Below are 15,434 nucleotides of genomic sequence, written 5' to 3'. Positions count from 1 at the left end.
ATAAATATTTATTTTTTTTTAGTAATAGGTGATCTGTGTGGGAATATTGAATTTATGCAAATCCAGTGAAACCACTTTGAGGACAGGGAGTCCATTCTGGATGACTGACACAAATATGATAGGTTTATTAGCCCATCAGTCATGCTTTTAATATCTGCCATCATGGTTTAGCCTTGATGATTTGTGATTGGACACTTACACACAGTGGCCTTGTTTATCTCCCACTCTTCTCTAAAGAAAAAAATAAATCGTATGAGAACAGCTCTGGTTTTATAGGACGACGTCTTTTGTTTGACTTGCTTGAACTCACCTGGTTTGCAACTGTTGCGCAAACAGCTGTGAGAATGAATTATTCAGCAAAGAAAGTTCCTCACAGTGATGTGCAGATAATGTAGCAGGGCTTCAGGGCTACATGTACACGACTGAGGAAAATGCATCCTGCCTCTGCTATCTTATCCTGCAATTATGCATGAGGACGCTAATTTCCCACTAGGGAGAACATTGCGTGCCTGGCCTATCTTTCTGGCCCTCAGTGCTATGACAACATATGGAGGGGAAAGAGTGCATGCAAGCACATTGAAAACTACACACAAAGTGACGAGCAAGACAAGTACCTACCAGTAAACCAGAAACTTCATTGTGGTAAAACAATTGTGTTCTGCTGAAGGGAGTCTTTTAGAAATGTCTGGACAGTATTGGATTATACTGCTGTCTACTTTAGCGCTGGTTCTGGATGAGCCTCTTGATACGAGCTGAAAGCCCAAACAAGCTCTAAAAACTCGTTTGGTCTGTAAAACGGCCTTTTGATGGTTTCCCAGAGAAACGGCGCACGGCTCACGGAGCTGCTCTGTTCGTTCTCAAAAGCATTTCGCCATGCCTGACATGATCCTATTTTGAATGGTCCTCCTTGGTAATAAGGTCATTTGTCTTGTGCAAAGGAGAGAGGATCTATAGTTGTCATACGCTGAGCTGGAGATAAATGTGAAAGGCGAAGACAGTGCCAGTGAAAAGAATTAATGGAGTCAGCCCCTTTGCTCTCAGATATAATGCAAGACGGAAAAAAATGACAAAACAAAACCCAGAGACTGGAAATGGAGGATGCAATTAAACCTGGGTGGATGTCTCTTACAGAGTAGCTTCTTCGTACTCTGAAGGATGCCCCATTTTCATTATCTGCATTATATTTACTGTCATGACACTGTCTGTTATTCCTCTACAAATGTGTTCAGGTGCTTTCACATTTAATATCCAAGGTTAAAAACAACTCAAGTAAAACCGCTACAACATGGAGGTACAGCGGAGCTGGGTGTGAACACAATATGCAGAACAAGTCACCTATTTCTGTCTAATTTCAAATCATATTTAAAAGAAACGTGCAAAAAAAACAAACTTATGCAGCCCAAGGATTTAGGCAGGAATTTCATTTGATGCCCAGTTTCCAGCAATACCCATTAATGTTTTATGTTTTGTTCATAAAAACATAAGAAAAGGCTATTTCTTCTTAAAAATGAAACCAAAGCATTAATTACAACAATAGCATGTTGTTGGGAAATTAAAAATGTCCACTTATTCCTAATTAGTAAATACTGATACTTAACAACTCTCTTCAGTGTGGAAGTTTTCATTGAATACTCAAAATTAATCATTTTTAGCACCAGTTGTACGTTTCAAGAAGTTAGAGGAGGCACAATTATTCAAACTAAAGTACTTTCCACTGGATTACGTTGGTTTTTCATTCAGGCTGTTGCTTTTAAACAAACACACTGTTTAACAAAATTATGCTGCTGCCTCATTTTGACATTAGCAGAGGATTAGTAGTCCTTGGCAACAACTTACAGTGTCACTGTGGAATATCATCTCTGTTGTCCTAATAATTATGAAACTATTATGTGATTAAGAAACAGTCTTCAGTCAGAGGGCTCTTCAGATTCACCATGCACGACTCCTCCTTGAAGATACTTGGATGATGAGCTACAACTTTATGATAAAGTAGTTTTGAACTTGAATTGAAAGCAAAAAGGAGCTGAATCCAGGGATAAATAACTGTCAAAAATCACTTTAAATGTTTTTAATTTGCTTAATGCAGTCTTCATTTTCTTCCTCTGTTCCTCTTAAATCAAAATGCACACCTGAAATCTTTCTTTTCATTCAAAACCAAAGCCTCGCTGTGGTTATGAATAGACGTGTTGGGGTCTGACCCGTCAGATCTTCACAGAATTGTCTACCAGAACAGTCAAGATTCCTCATCACAGTTTTTCTTGTTGTAATTTGCCTAGATCGAGCAGGAACGAGTGTTTTAACAGCTACGGTGGGAATCCGATTATTATACAGGGATCACGGTCGTCATAGAAACCGAAGATGGTGCACGGTGTTAAGCCGTCTCTTACACATTTCAGAACATTGGGAATTAGTGAGAAAATTTAGCCACCCTTAAAATAGAGATATGACAGGATCCATCCCGTAAGACGGGGCTTCTAGTTCTTATGCAAATAGAAGCACATTTAGTTTGACAGACTATCTGAGCAGCAGGAACACAACCTGTGCTCTGTTTTATCTCACTTTTCAATAGTTTGTATGTTGAAATACTTGCAGAATTTCTCCTCATTTACAATTAATGCCTGTAATCTCTGTTTCCATGTTGAACTGAACTTATAGGCGCCTGTTTATTAGAACAGGCCATAACAGATGTTCCAGCCCACAAACGCTGCAGGGACAGATTTCTAAACAGATTTGTGTTAGGTTACCTTTTCTTAGCTTGTCACATATTTAAGCCACATGTTAGGTTAATAAATAAAAACAGGAAAAAGAAACTGCTTCCAACTGAGCAGATTTTGCTCAAATTAGAGGAAAAAATAAACAGCTGCAAACACAGGATGGCTTATATTAGTCATACAGCCACGGACAGGTTTTTTTTTTTAATGGGCCATTTCTATTCAAGTGTCTCAAGGGAGAACATGTCATGAACAGAGATTGTGTGGAGGGGCAAGGTTAAGTATTAAAAAAATATTCTTTTCTTGTATGACGTGAGTCCGTTTTAGAGAAAATGTCTGTAAAATGCTCAAAAATGATAATTTAAAGCAAAGTATCTGTTTTAAACAAAGATCTTGGTGTATTATTTTGTAATATGTATTCTGTATTACTTATTATTTAATGAGACTCAATACATATCGCATTTTTTCTTTCCACATTAAAAATAAATGTTTTTAATCGGTTGTTTTAAAATGTGTTTTATTGCAATTTAAAATCTCACTCTGAACTTTTTTTTTAGTACAATCTTCAATTTGAGAATAGGAGAGATTTATTATAATGATTGGAATAACAAATTATTAATTTAATCAGTTTAAATTTCTTCCCAGTACATTTCTGTCAAGTTAATGAGATTTGTAAGCAACATTTTTTTATTGGATCAGATGTTTGGGAGGCATGCCAGAGAAACGTTTTTTCTGTCCTACCATCACAAACATAAATGAAAGATGTTTGCCAAATGTTCCTGAGATCTTAAGTGAAACCAAATACTATGGTCAGATGAGAATGAACCTTTTAATACCAGAACAATTTTATAGAAACACCCATAAAAATATCCCGTATATCCAATAAGCCAGGTCAAGGTTTGGTCCAATTCTTTTGGTTGCTGTTCTTGTTTTATGTTAAACCTAAGTCAACCACAGAAGACATGACTTTTGACTTTGGTTTTGCTGTAGTCATAGCAAAGAACAAAAAGTAGTGAAATGTTTGTATCACGACGCCAATGGTCAGAGACATAACACCAAATTTAAAAAGCTGCTGGCTAGCAGAATGTATAATAGCAAACGCTGGAAACGGCAAAAGCTGCACGAAATGTAGAACCTGATTTTTTAAGAAGAAGGACCTATTCTGTAAGGATTAAGAGGAAAAATTGAGGCCAGGTGCATCTAATCAAATCCACTTGATTAATTAGTCATCATAAAGTCTGAGAAGCTCTTAAAAGCCTAAGTTTTTTGTCAGATTGCTGTTCTAAAGCCTGTAAGGGTGCTTGAAGGAATTACCAAAAAGCAGAGACATCAGCAGTGATTTAGAAAATCAGCTGCTGTCCATCAATCTGAGGAGGCTTAAAAGGCCAAACTTACTCAGTCTGTAATTCTTTCATCAAATGAGTCTGAAAAAGTGCGGCACCACAATTTAAATATCCCAAGGTAATATATCAAAGGAGTATATAGGCAGTATTATCAAGCACGGTGGTGGAGGGGTGATTATTTGGGCTTCTTCTGCAGACAGGAGGAATAGGATATTAAGTATGGAAATGTTCCTTTTTCTATCATCACCATCCCGACCAGGAAAACAAATCAAATCAAATTCTGTACCTTTCCACGCTGTTGGTGGAAAGGTGTTTGATGTCTTGAAATGACTCTCTGTGAGGGACAAGAAGGCGAACCGGAGTGCAGGTGGGTGGGGAGTCATCCAGAAAGACTGAACAAACACTGTGAAAGCAGGACAAAAGAAGCCAAAGAGCCTTTCTTGGCCAGAATAGGAGCAGATGGGCCATCTGGTGCCTCTGCAAAAAAAAAACCTTCATCCTATTCCCACCTCCTCTAAAGAGTCAAAACTTTCAGTTCCAACCTCCCTGCTGAACTTTGTCTTCATCCTGTCGCATGTCACTCCAATTACATCTCCTTATTTCTGTCCTTGCTTTCTGCATTTCCATGACAAAACAGCAAAATAATCATTCGCTCTGACTTGAGACTTAATTAGAGGCTGTCACAGCTCTAATTTACTCTGGTTTATAAATGTGGATGGCCATGATGTTCATTACCCTCTCAAGACATTCCTGGCTCATGAATTAAAATTAACAGTCTAGGCCTGAAATGATCTAGTTTGGATTTCCACAACATTTTAATTATCATTTTTAGTTAAAAAAAAAAAAAAAAACATCCATTACTGCCTCGTTATCAATCAGGCATGAGCAGGAAGGAGAAAATGCATGATGCATTTAATGATTTTAGAGGGAGTGTGCCTTTCTGGGTCATTGATTCAAAGAAAAAAAAAGTGAGCCATGTGGTGTGAGGAAGAAGGAGAAGAAGAAAAAAAACATTGGGTCAGCGCTCAACCTTGGACCTAACTCGGCTTTACGGCTCAGCCTTTGGTTTACAAACGGCTCCCAGTTCACTCCAGTAAACAACAACCCACAACACAACAAAAGGACACGACTCAGAGCGCCGTCACCGCTCATCGTGCTGATACAAAGAAGGACGCCGCTCAGATGCTGTAATGAGCAGCGCGACATGTTTCGGAGTCAGAGATGCACGTTCAGGCCTGCCTGAAAGGGATCAGCGGTGGAATCAATAAACGGATACGGAGTGAGCACTAAAGGCACAAAGGAGACGGGCAGTTTATACGGCAAATGACCTGACAAGGACGGTCCTTGACCAGCTGATGTGACCAGCCTCTTGGCCTTTATAAGGAGCAAGAGCGGATAAAGATCAGGGTAGGAGGATGAGATAAATCTACCAGAATCAAAGAGCTGCTCTGATCCAGAACTTTAAAGTAATCCTGAGTCGTTTGCTTCCTTTCAGGACATTTCCAGGAGGAAAACGGAAATATGAGGATGTAAACAGCCCCACACACCCAGCGTTGGCAAAGCTAGATTCACTCCTTAGTGCCAGTCAAGCTTACTAGAGCGTGATGCAGGCCGGAGTGATTGATGGGCCAAAAGGGAGAAGCTGGGCGGGGTAAGAGACGGGTGCAGTGGAGAGCCTGAGGTTAGACGCTGTCACAGATCTGACTGGTGTGTTCTGGTAAAAAAAAAAAAAAAAGGAAAAGAAGTGCCCCGAAGGTGCAATTCAGCTCCCTGAAAAAGCTCTTAAACCTCAAGCTCCAGCAACAAACTCCAGGTTCGTTTCCAGTGAAAATCACACAAAGTACAGCGAGAATAATAATGTGACTGACTTGAGATTTTGTGTCCAATTACAGAGGTGGTGTGAACACGGATCTCTGGTTGTTTCTCTTGTGATAATTTTTTCCTCATCTCAAATCTTTACTGTTTGCAAGACAAATTTACAGAATGTGATTAATTAGATGTCATCTGGTTGAGAAAGCTTGAAGACATTTTTATCAAGTGAGCTGGATTCAATTCTGCATGTCACACACAGAACATTTTTAAATTATGATTCATCACATAAAAATAATGAGAAAATCATTTTAACAGCGACTCCAAGGACGATAATATTCAACTGAGATTTTAAAGTTTTGAGAAGACAACTTTGCTGGCCGACCCGTCATCAGGGTCGTTTGGACCACAAGCCAAAAATACGATACATTAATCTGGTTGGTTTCTCAAAATGAGAGACATTGTTGGAGTTTTCTGTCGTCAGCTTTGTGTTCCCTCTCAGTTTTTGGGTCAATGGGAAGACGACGTTTCTGGAATATTTTTGTCACTTAGATTTCTCTCCGGTGTTTTCCACGCAGAGTTTTGTTTCATTTTCTGTTTATAAACTGTCAGATCAGAATATCTCAATTACATTTCTGATTTGTTCTCTGTTTGGTCTCCTCTTCTGATTTCCAACCACTGAAATATAACTTACAGCTTCTAAATGTTGCAATTTGAAGCAACAAACTGAAATGTTTCTGTAAAGTGTAAACTTCCAGTCTGCAGCTGTGAGTGTAACAAACTTACTAATGTTTTTCCGGTTTTCAAAAGGAGTGAAACAGGTCAGTTCTGGATGAATTCCCGCCCTGGAGACATTTTAGTGCAGAGAACGAACTGTGACCATGCAGCTCATTCTCCTCGTGAACTCCGCTCTCTCTCTGTGTGCATCCTGGGTAATTTTTCTCTCTGGGGGATTTATCATATCAGGACCCAGAGAGGTTATTTATGCTGACAGTTATGGCTCAGAGAGAGACTGGCGAGGGTTTGAGTGGAGGGAGCTGCTTGATTTATTATTAATTTTAAAGATTATGGTCCTAATTACATAGTTTGTGTTGAAACTTGGCTGGATTAGTCTGCAAAAACTCCGTCAATTAGCTTCATGTGATGTTTACTTTGCACTGCAGATAAGCAGACTGGAAGTAAGAAGCTGTTTATCACAATGTGTCACCATTTTTCACACACAGGTGGTCTCAGGTAATTGATTTAAATGCAGAAGGGCAAATCTGGTTCACAAGGCTTCGGATTTTCTCGTCCCTTTCCAAAAGTCAGTCACGACTTTTGGCAGGAGGTGAAGGCGGAGGGAATGAATAATGCATGAGCTCGACGTGTTGCAGTTAACGACAGGGGTCGGGAGTGTTTCTGTGAACGCAGACACTTTCACCTTCTTTAGCTGATCTAAGAGCAGGTGAGGAGAAGTCGGATGTAGCTAAATGAGTAAAAAAAAGTGAGAAATATTGGGCACCTGTTCCATATTTCGCTTTCATCTTCTCACTTCATCCCAACACACAGACACGCTTTAAATCAGAGAGGAGGGGAGCGGGAGGGTTGTCATGAGGAAAGGCAAAAGCATTTTACCTGGCTAGTGTGCAGATTTTCACCAAAAAAATTTTGATTTATCCTTCTTCATTGCCTTATCTATGACCCACTTCTGCGTCTGTGGTAAAAACCCAAGAACCTTGAACTCCATCTGCATAAAAATCCAAACTTTGCACACAAATACAATATGTACTTATGTAATACTGTAGTTGTGTGTGTGTGCTTTGAGCCACATCTGTAAAAAAAACATCTACAATCAGTGATCACCCTCCATTTAACACAGCCTGCTCTGCTTCAGGGTGCGTCAGTGCATTAAAGGGCCGAGGTGGGAGAACATGTCTGATTTATAGATAACCCTGTGACTTTCTTCGTTCTGTGATTTGGCCTCCTAACAGAACACATCTTCTCCGCGCCGAAAAGCAGACCGTATCAGAAGGTCGCTGATAGAAGACGAGACCAGCAACCCCAGACAACAATGCAACTGAAACAAAGACGACGTCTGTTTGTTGCTTAAATGTTGAGGAGGACTTGGGAGAAAACTTCTCTGTTTGCAGGACGAACAGGACAAATTTCAGCTTTTTTTTCTTTAGACTGAAAGCAAAAACATGATCGAAAACCTGAATATGACAAAATGCATGAAACATAGATATCCCACAACACTCTGAGGGTTTCTTCCGATTTTACTACAATAAATGATACAGAGCTAAAATCCAAACAAACTTGATATCCCCCTAAATCTCAAGGGGGATCTCTTGAGAGATTCTCCAAACCAAATCCCAAGAAAAAAAAAATGTATATAGCAAAATCTTTCATGTAACTGAGGTCAAACTGTTAAACTATTAAAACTGCTCATTTTAATAGATCAAACACCAAATACATCTTACTATCCTGAGTGGAAACCATTTCGGCACAACATAATATCTACAGGCTTCCTTATAGAGAAATGAATGCTGTTCCTTGATTGGCTGGTTTGCAAACTCTAGCCAATGGCATGTCGGGTAGCAATTTGCCAAACTATTTCAGATTCCGAAGCTGCATTTTCCTTTGAGTATTTCAGATATGCTCCATGGAAAAATATGCAAACAGGCATATTTTCTACAAATAATTATGGGTCACGTTCCACAAAAAAGCTATTTAACAGGTCAATCTACGGACCACAAGTAGGTGGTGGTCGACAGACCAACCCAGGGAAGAGAAACAGTCTCCGTCTACTTTTCAAAACTGAAACCTCTCACCTCCATTAGTTATCAGTAAAAATAAATCTTAATGACACAGCTTCGTTGCCTCCTAAGAGTATAATGCAGCCAATACCTCCACCTCGCTCCTCATCTATTTTAGTCTACTCTTTTTTAATGTTTTTATGTTGTTCGTAGCCTCCCTGGCCTGGAATCAAACCAGGGACAATGGCATTGAGGACTAACTCTGTATCCGGTGCGCCTGCTCTCCTACTGAGCCATGCGGCACCCCAACATTTGTTCTAATGTCAGCTACCTTCGAAGGTTTACAAGCCTGACTGGTCTGTCAAACTTCATTTGTTTTTGTTTTTGCATTCAGGTGTAGAGTTGTTGTTGTGCTTTGGATTATTCTCCTGCTGCACAGCTCAAGGGCACTTGATCTTAAGACTGCAAACTAATCGCTGGACATTCTCCTCCAGAATTTTCTGGTACAGAGCATAAAGGCTGGATCCATCAATGATGACAAGGCGGAAGAAGCAACAGAATGTATAACTCAGATTTACAGCACATGTCTCTAGACTTGATACCAGCAGACAAAGGATCTGTAGAGAGACATTTTTTCTTTCTACCATCGATGTGGTAGAAAAAAGACCAACAATTTTATTATTTCTAATCGATCAGGCACAAATGAAAACCGTTGAGAGAAATATATTTATATTCCAACAAGCTTTTCATGTTGTCAGAGAAATGGTCCAGTAGTATTCCCCCACTCTATCCTGCTGTACTGCACCTGGCTGCAGGGAGCTTTCATTTCTAATTAAACAGCATACCAAATGAGGATAAAGATAATAAACGTAGTTAAAATAGACGTCTTCCTGCACTGCTTTTTTTCCTCTTTTCATTACCCATTATTCCACATTCTGTCAAACACAAAACAAGCCTTTGCTTGGTGCTACATCTGCTGAAAAGCTCTGAGTTGTTGCTATGCAACTATTAAATACATCTGAGGTGAGCTTCTCTTGAGTTTCCTTCTACCTTTCAGTAACCTGTGCACTCAGTGCTGCAGAAACTGCACTTTTGCTGATGCTGTCAGCTTTGCCCTCTTCCCTCTCTGTAAACAGGGGTCTCTGGTGAATACTCTGCATACCGTGGAGTCAGAGATATGTGATAAAACGTATCTCTCAGATCACATTTGTAGCAGACAGAATGTAGATTCAGAGACAGCCCCAGCAGACCAAGTTGGGGAAAATATCCAGTTTCTTCTTCAAAAACAAAACTCATACAGCTATATTTCATATGTTCAGCTCCTGCCATCTCTTCTTTCACTGTTCTGTTGCAGTCAGCGTGTCCAGTCTGGTTTGTTTGACACATGAAAATTACCTGCAGCCCAGCAGCTGCCTAACCGGCCACACATGGGATCTCAACATTAGATCCACATCCTATAGAAACAAGAACGGAACAAGACCGGCATCATTTATGGCACAGATGGGAAAAAAATAAATCATCCCAGGTAGAAAGGTACAGATAGATCTGATGGCAGCAATGAGCCATGAAACACACCGCACACGTTAGCAGACAGTGTTATTAACACACTGGTGGAAAACACTTAACTCATGCCTATTCGATTATGCAAATGGGTACATATACAAATGGCCCTGGTTGGATATTAGCCCTCTCAATTACAGTACATGGAGAACGGCTGGTCCGCTGTCCACTGTTGGAAACAAAAGCTCAGGGGCCAGACTGGTTTCACTTTCCTGCTGCGCAAATGTGTGCAGAGTCCTCTGGATGTGGGCAAATTGAAATGATCAAGTTTAAGAGCCCCTTTCAGTGCTTTAACTCAGTCGAAAATCAGTGACAGTAATCTTTAACCAAATAGTGATATACAGAAATTATTTTATTTTGGCACCTAATTAAATTTATTCTTTGTGATTTATCATTCAACTAATAAAGATTCTCCAACACTAGAGCTCATAGTTCAACAAAAACGGTAAACAAATTCAGTAACTTAGCAACTTTTCTTTTTTACACAAGACAACTTGCACTATGTCCCAAAATATTTTCTTAAAAATTAATCTGAAATAGATAACATTTGTATCCAACGTAGCATTTACGATGAAGACACTAATTTTGCAAATACTCCAACTTTTTAACTTCTTCACATTCTGTTATTTAACATATTATATTGAGATTTATGACAAAGTTCCACTTATTATCCTCTTTTTTAGGATTTGACAATGATGTTACATCTGAGTTCTCAACACACAAGTGTAAACATTTTGAGAACTATTTTTAAAAAAATAAATTAAAAAAACTGCAACAAATAGTCAACCATCTCCTTTTAATATTATCTAAAAGAGAATATTTTAGTTCTTAGCAACCCAAAATTTATCTTTGTCATTAACTATTATATGCATTTTAATAATACTTCTATGTAAACCGCCACATTATAACTGAAATGCCATATTTTGCATAAATGCCTGCAAATATTCTGCTGGGGTTTAATGGCACCTGAGTGGTGTTTTCACTGACAACATCATTAAACGGTATAGTCAAACACACACTCATCCAAAACATTGCTAAGAGCACATTGTGGTTTTGATTCAAGGAAAATGCAGCCAAATTTCTCTCAGGAGGTAATTGATTTTGCAGCATAAAGAATAGTGGCAATGAAACAAACGCATCTAAAAACATTAAAATTTAAAATTATTTTTGTGTATAAAGTTATCACTAACTTTATGCAGGTAGTTTGGCATTCAGTGATTAAAAACATAAAATGTTTAGAAAGCACAAAAATGTCTAATTTAAGGTGATTTAATTTTTCTGCAATGGTATGTGTTAAAAAGAAATTAAGCACAGAGCAACTACAATGTAATGCTCCAATGAATTACAGGAAATGCTCTAAGGATTCAGCTGCACCACAGCAGTAAGCCAGCCAACCTGAGCACCTTGTCTATTTTCTCAGGTTATAATCTGCACTTTGAAAACAAACTGCTCCCTACGTAACCAACATAATCCAATCACCACATCACTGCTTTTTAAAATAAATATTTTGCATCACATTCATGTCATTTCATGTGGTGTTCTCTATAAAAGGAGGTGCTGATTCCCAGCGTCGTCTCTCCTGCTCTGCTGTGCAGCAGCGCTGTCCATGGTTCTGAACCAGCGCTTCACAAGCTCTTCTCACTGATATGACACGATCATTTTGTCAGCTGCCTGGCTGGGTGGAGTGGCCCGGACCTCGGCTCAGCTGGGACCATCTGAAAGCGCCAACCAAGCTGGAGTCTCAGCAGGCGGGAAGCTCCACGCCCTGTTTGCTCTCTGAGCTGCCACACGTGTCACAGCGTCTTGCACTGATGGAGAGGAGTTCAGTGGGAGGAGGGCTGCACGTCGTAAAACCTCCTAAACCTTACTTTGTTGTGCTTTCTTGTGTTTTAATGAACTGTAAAAGAAAAGGCTGATCCCACCTCATCCTGTCTTTCCTGGGAGTAGCAAGGACAGCCAATCATAGCGGATGAGGCAGTGAGTCACGCAGAGCGTGGTCTGGATCCAGTGGACGGAGAGAAGCCGTATGCCGCTCTGGGCTGAGATGCTTTCACCTCCAGGGAAGCCTTAACGTCCTGAACCGATCTGGAGGTCCACACATAGCTCCGCTCAACAAATAAGCAGCGTCTCTGCATCTCACTGATTGCTGCTGATTACTTTTAAACGTCTCATGAGAAAATATGATTTGTAAATGATGCCATCTTTTATTTAGTGTCTAAACACCCACTGTTGCTCTGCAAGGTTAGGTGAAGGTCAGCATGTTGCTGCACGCTGCTGTAGTACAGTGTACCATTCATGGCTTAACAGCTGTTCAATAAAAACACTCTTTTCTTTAACTATTAATGCTGCTGGATACACACCACACAGACTAAGGAGACATGGAGAGATTCTAATGTGTGCAACTGTATTTAAAGATGAAAGGAAAGAGAAAGAACTTCATTTTCACATTGAATGCTGAAAATGCAATAAGGTATTTCTAAGGAGCCACAAAGCACTGAAGTAAGGATGTAGAAGATGTAAGAAAAGTGGACTTGACACCAAACTAGTTTGAAGTCTGGAAACTTCACAGTGGATTTTACCTCGCTCGTGTTTCTAAGTGAGCAAACGTGCAAACGAAAACAGAGGCTGGGAAGCTTTGTTCAGCTCCAGACACTTTGATAAAAGATCTACGGCACCTTAGCATGCATGGATGGAGGAAGGCAGAGAGACCGACTCATTCATTTCAGGCGAATCAGGGATAATGAGACCAAAGAGAGAGGGGGAAGCGATAAGGGATGACAGAGGGGGGAAATGACAAACAGCGGGGAAGGCAGTGCAGTGATTCGATTACACTGTTAACTTCTCATTACATGACAAAGAAAGCAAACACAGGCAAACGGGAAGCAGCAACACCAGATCCAAACTGGATACAAGTGGTAAATATGTCACATCTGTTGTCTTCTCTGGAGCTCAGTTATTGTCTCCACTGAGGAGCTGAGCCCAACCCTCATCCCAACCACCATGGGGAGCCGAATTCAGCCTGGTCCCACTCAGAATGCTAACCAAAAACTAATTATTAATGAAGTACAAAATAAAAAACAATGTGTGCAGAAATATGGACATGTAAAGGAGAGAGACGAGAAAAAACCTTCAACGATTTTTCTAAGTTAACCTTTTATTTTATCACTTTTCAGGAATAAATGGGAAACCCTTTGACATCTGTCACTTATGATGAGAGCCTCTTTTTTCCTTCAAAATCCAACCTGACTTCTCTAGACAGTTGCAGTACAGCGTCCTGTGAGCCATGTTTACGGACGCGCTCACACATATCAAAAAAATCTCCATTTCAAGCGGCCAGCCACGGCATGCATTCATTTCAAAGCAGCAACACAAACAAAAGCTCTGCCTTCATGTAAATGTATGCCTGAATGATTTTTCTCCTACCTGGCAGTTTGCTGTGTTTCTTTGGGTTCTCTTCAAAATCCCAGGAAGGGCTTCAAACAAGTTCTGCTTGATGTTGCACTTTGAGAAGAAGGAAAAAGGGGAAAAACAAACATGAGTGGCTTGAAAAGAAACGTCCTTTTTATTCACACGACGGCTCAAGAAGCACTCACGATCACACACTTGAACACCCAGTCAGCAGCTCCAGCAAGCGAGCGAGCGGCTCGCTGTTCCTTCCCTCTCTTACTGTCCGTGACACTCGCCTCCTCTCTTCCCGCCCACCTACTCCAGCCCCCTCCCCTTTCCTCCGCTCCGACTCCTTTTTCTTCCCTACTGCTCCCTCTCTTGCTCCTCTGCTGTCAGACAAAATGCACACAGCCCCTCGATCTCTCGCTCACTATTTTCTGACATTTTCCCCCCACCCACTCACACCTTCTGCTCCATGAAAACAAATATCAGTCGGTGGTACTATTAGATGTGCATTTCCACACATCATTTACAAACTTGTTCTTGGTTTATGGACCGTTTCTGTGGATATTATCTGAGAGAATGAAACAAAGCCCCTGTGCAAGCTCAGTAACACTAGATGGGGGGATTAATGAATACTCTTAATGAGGCATTCACAGTGTATATGATTACTGTTTGAGGTTGCTCGCTCCCGCTTATTCTTCTTGATTTCTGCCCCCTCTGTACCTCGTTCTATTTATTTCTGTCTCTCCCAGGGAGTCGCTGGTGTGTCTGATGCTGCTCACGTCCCATTCTACAGACAGCTAGTCAAGGGCATTCCCAGAGTAAGTGTATGCTAATGCTCTGCCTCGAGGAGCTGCCTAGCATCCTCCAGACACTCAGCCTGACCGGATGTGGCACTCGGATCTCCCAAAGAGGGGACGGCAAATGTCGAAGGAGGACCAGCAGTGAAAACCTGACAAACCGTCGTTCTTTCACTTCAGCTGACATAGCTAGGTCAATGACACCAGCAGGGTTCAAGCATAATTCTTATATGATTTTCCAAACTAGACAGGTAAATATGATAAAAATAAAAACGGTAAACTTAGGGATGACATTTGATATTCACGGGGAAACTGAAGTAGGTATTTCTTTCAGTCTTGATGAAAAGGAACCAAGTTTTTCTGCACATCTCAGACTTTCAGAGAGTTTGTTTCAGAGCATAGGAACATAAAAAAAAATAAATGCTGCTTCACCTTTCTAAGTTCAGATCCTGACTGAGTGGCTCTCTGATGACCTAAGAGGTCAAGATGGAAACCTAATGAGAAACTCTGTAAAGTATTTGCGCCCAGATCTATAGCATGAATTTAGAATTGGTCGTTTTACAAACTGGGAGCCAGTTTAGTGACCAGTAATATGGTTCAGTTTCTTTAGGTTTAATAGCAGCATTTTGGATGAGCTGCAGCCCACTGATCTGAAAATGAAACCTGTCAACAATAAAAGAAAATAAGTTAATGTGGTAGTATGGATTATGTTGGTGATAAAATGTTTTTGACTAATTATCTCTATCATTGCATTTATCAATCCAAAGATTCTGACTTATTTCTTCTACAAATTAATCTGGAGAAATTTCATACCGTCTTATTTTTGTGTACCACTTTTTGACTTCACTGGACTGTGGTCAAGTGTTAAAGCAATGCCAAGTATTGGGAGTGGTAGATATTAATAATGGAGCTTCATGTATAAATTTGTCTGCTCAGATTTTTTACTGTTGATTGATAAATTACCAATGAAATATCTTAACCAGCACTGTACCAGACGATCCTGTTATCAATCATTGCTAATTTTAGATGCATTAAGGCTGATATGATATAAAATATAAATGAAGTGTCCAGGTTGTTATTGCATAC

General features: G+C 40.1%; 1 protein-coding gene across 4 annotated transcripts in view; it reads right to left on the bottom strand.

Moving 5' to 3' along the window:
• syt1a (synaptotagmin Ia) overlaps positions 1-15,434 on the bottom strand; it is a 101,749-nt gene that overhangs the window by 60,908 nt on the left and 25,407 nt on the right. The window contains exons 1-2 of one of the 4 annotated variants that reach the window (XM_015029091.1): positions 13,752-13,866; positions 13,582-13,659 (exon numbers count right to left, since the gene is read on the bottom strand). The gene's annotated coding sequence lies outside the window, so the exon portion shown is untranslated. The other 3 variants (XM_015029071.1, XM_015029083.1, XM_015029078.1) reach the window with 3 other exon arrangements.

Source organism: Poecilia latipinna, unplaced genomic scaffold (genome assembly GCF_001443285.1).
Source record: "Poecilia latipinna isolate Pla-1442-1.1 unplaced genomic scaffold, P_latipinna-1.0 Scaffold9, whole genome shotgun sequence".
NCBI classification, from domain to species: Eukaryota; Metazoa; Chordata; class Actinopteri; order Cyprinodontiformes; family Poeciliidae; genus Poecilia; species Poecilia latipinna.
This window is presented reverse-complemented; position numbering and strand designations above follow the sequence as displayed.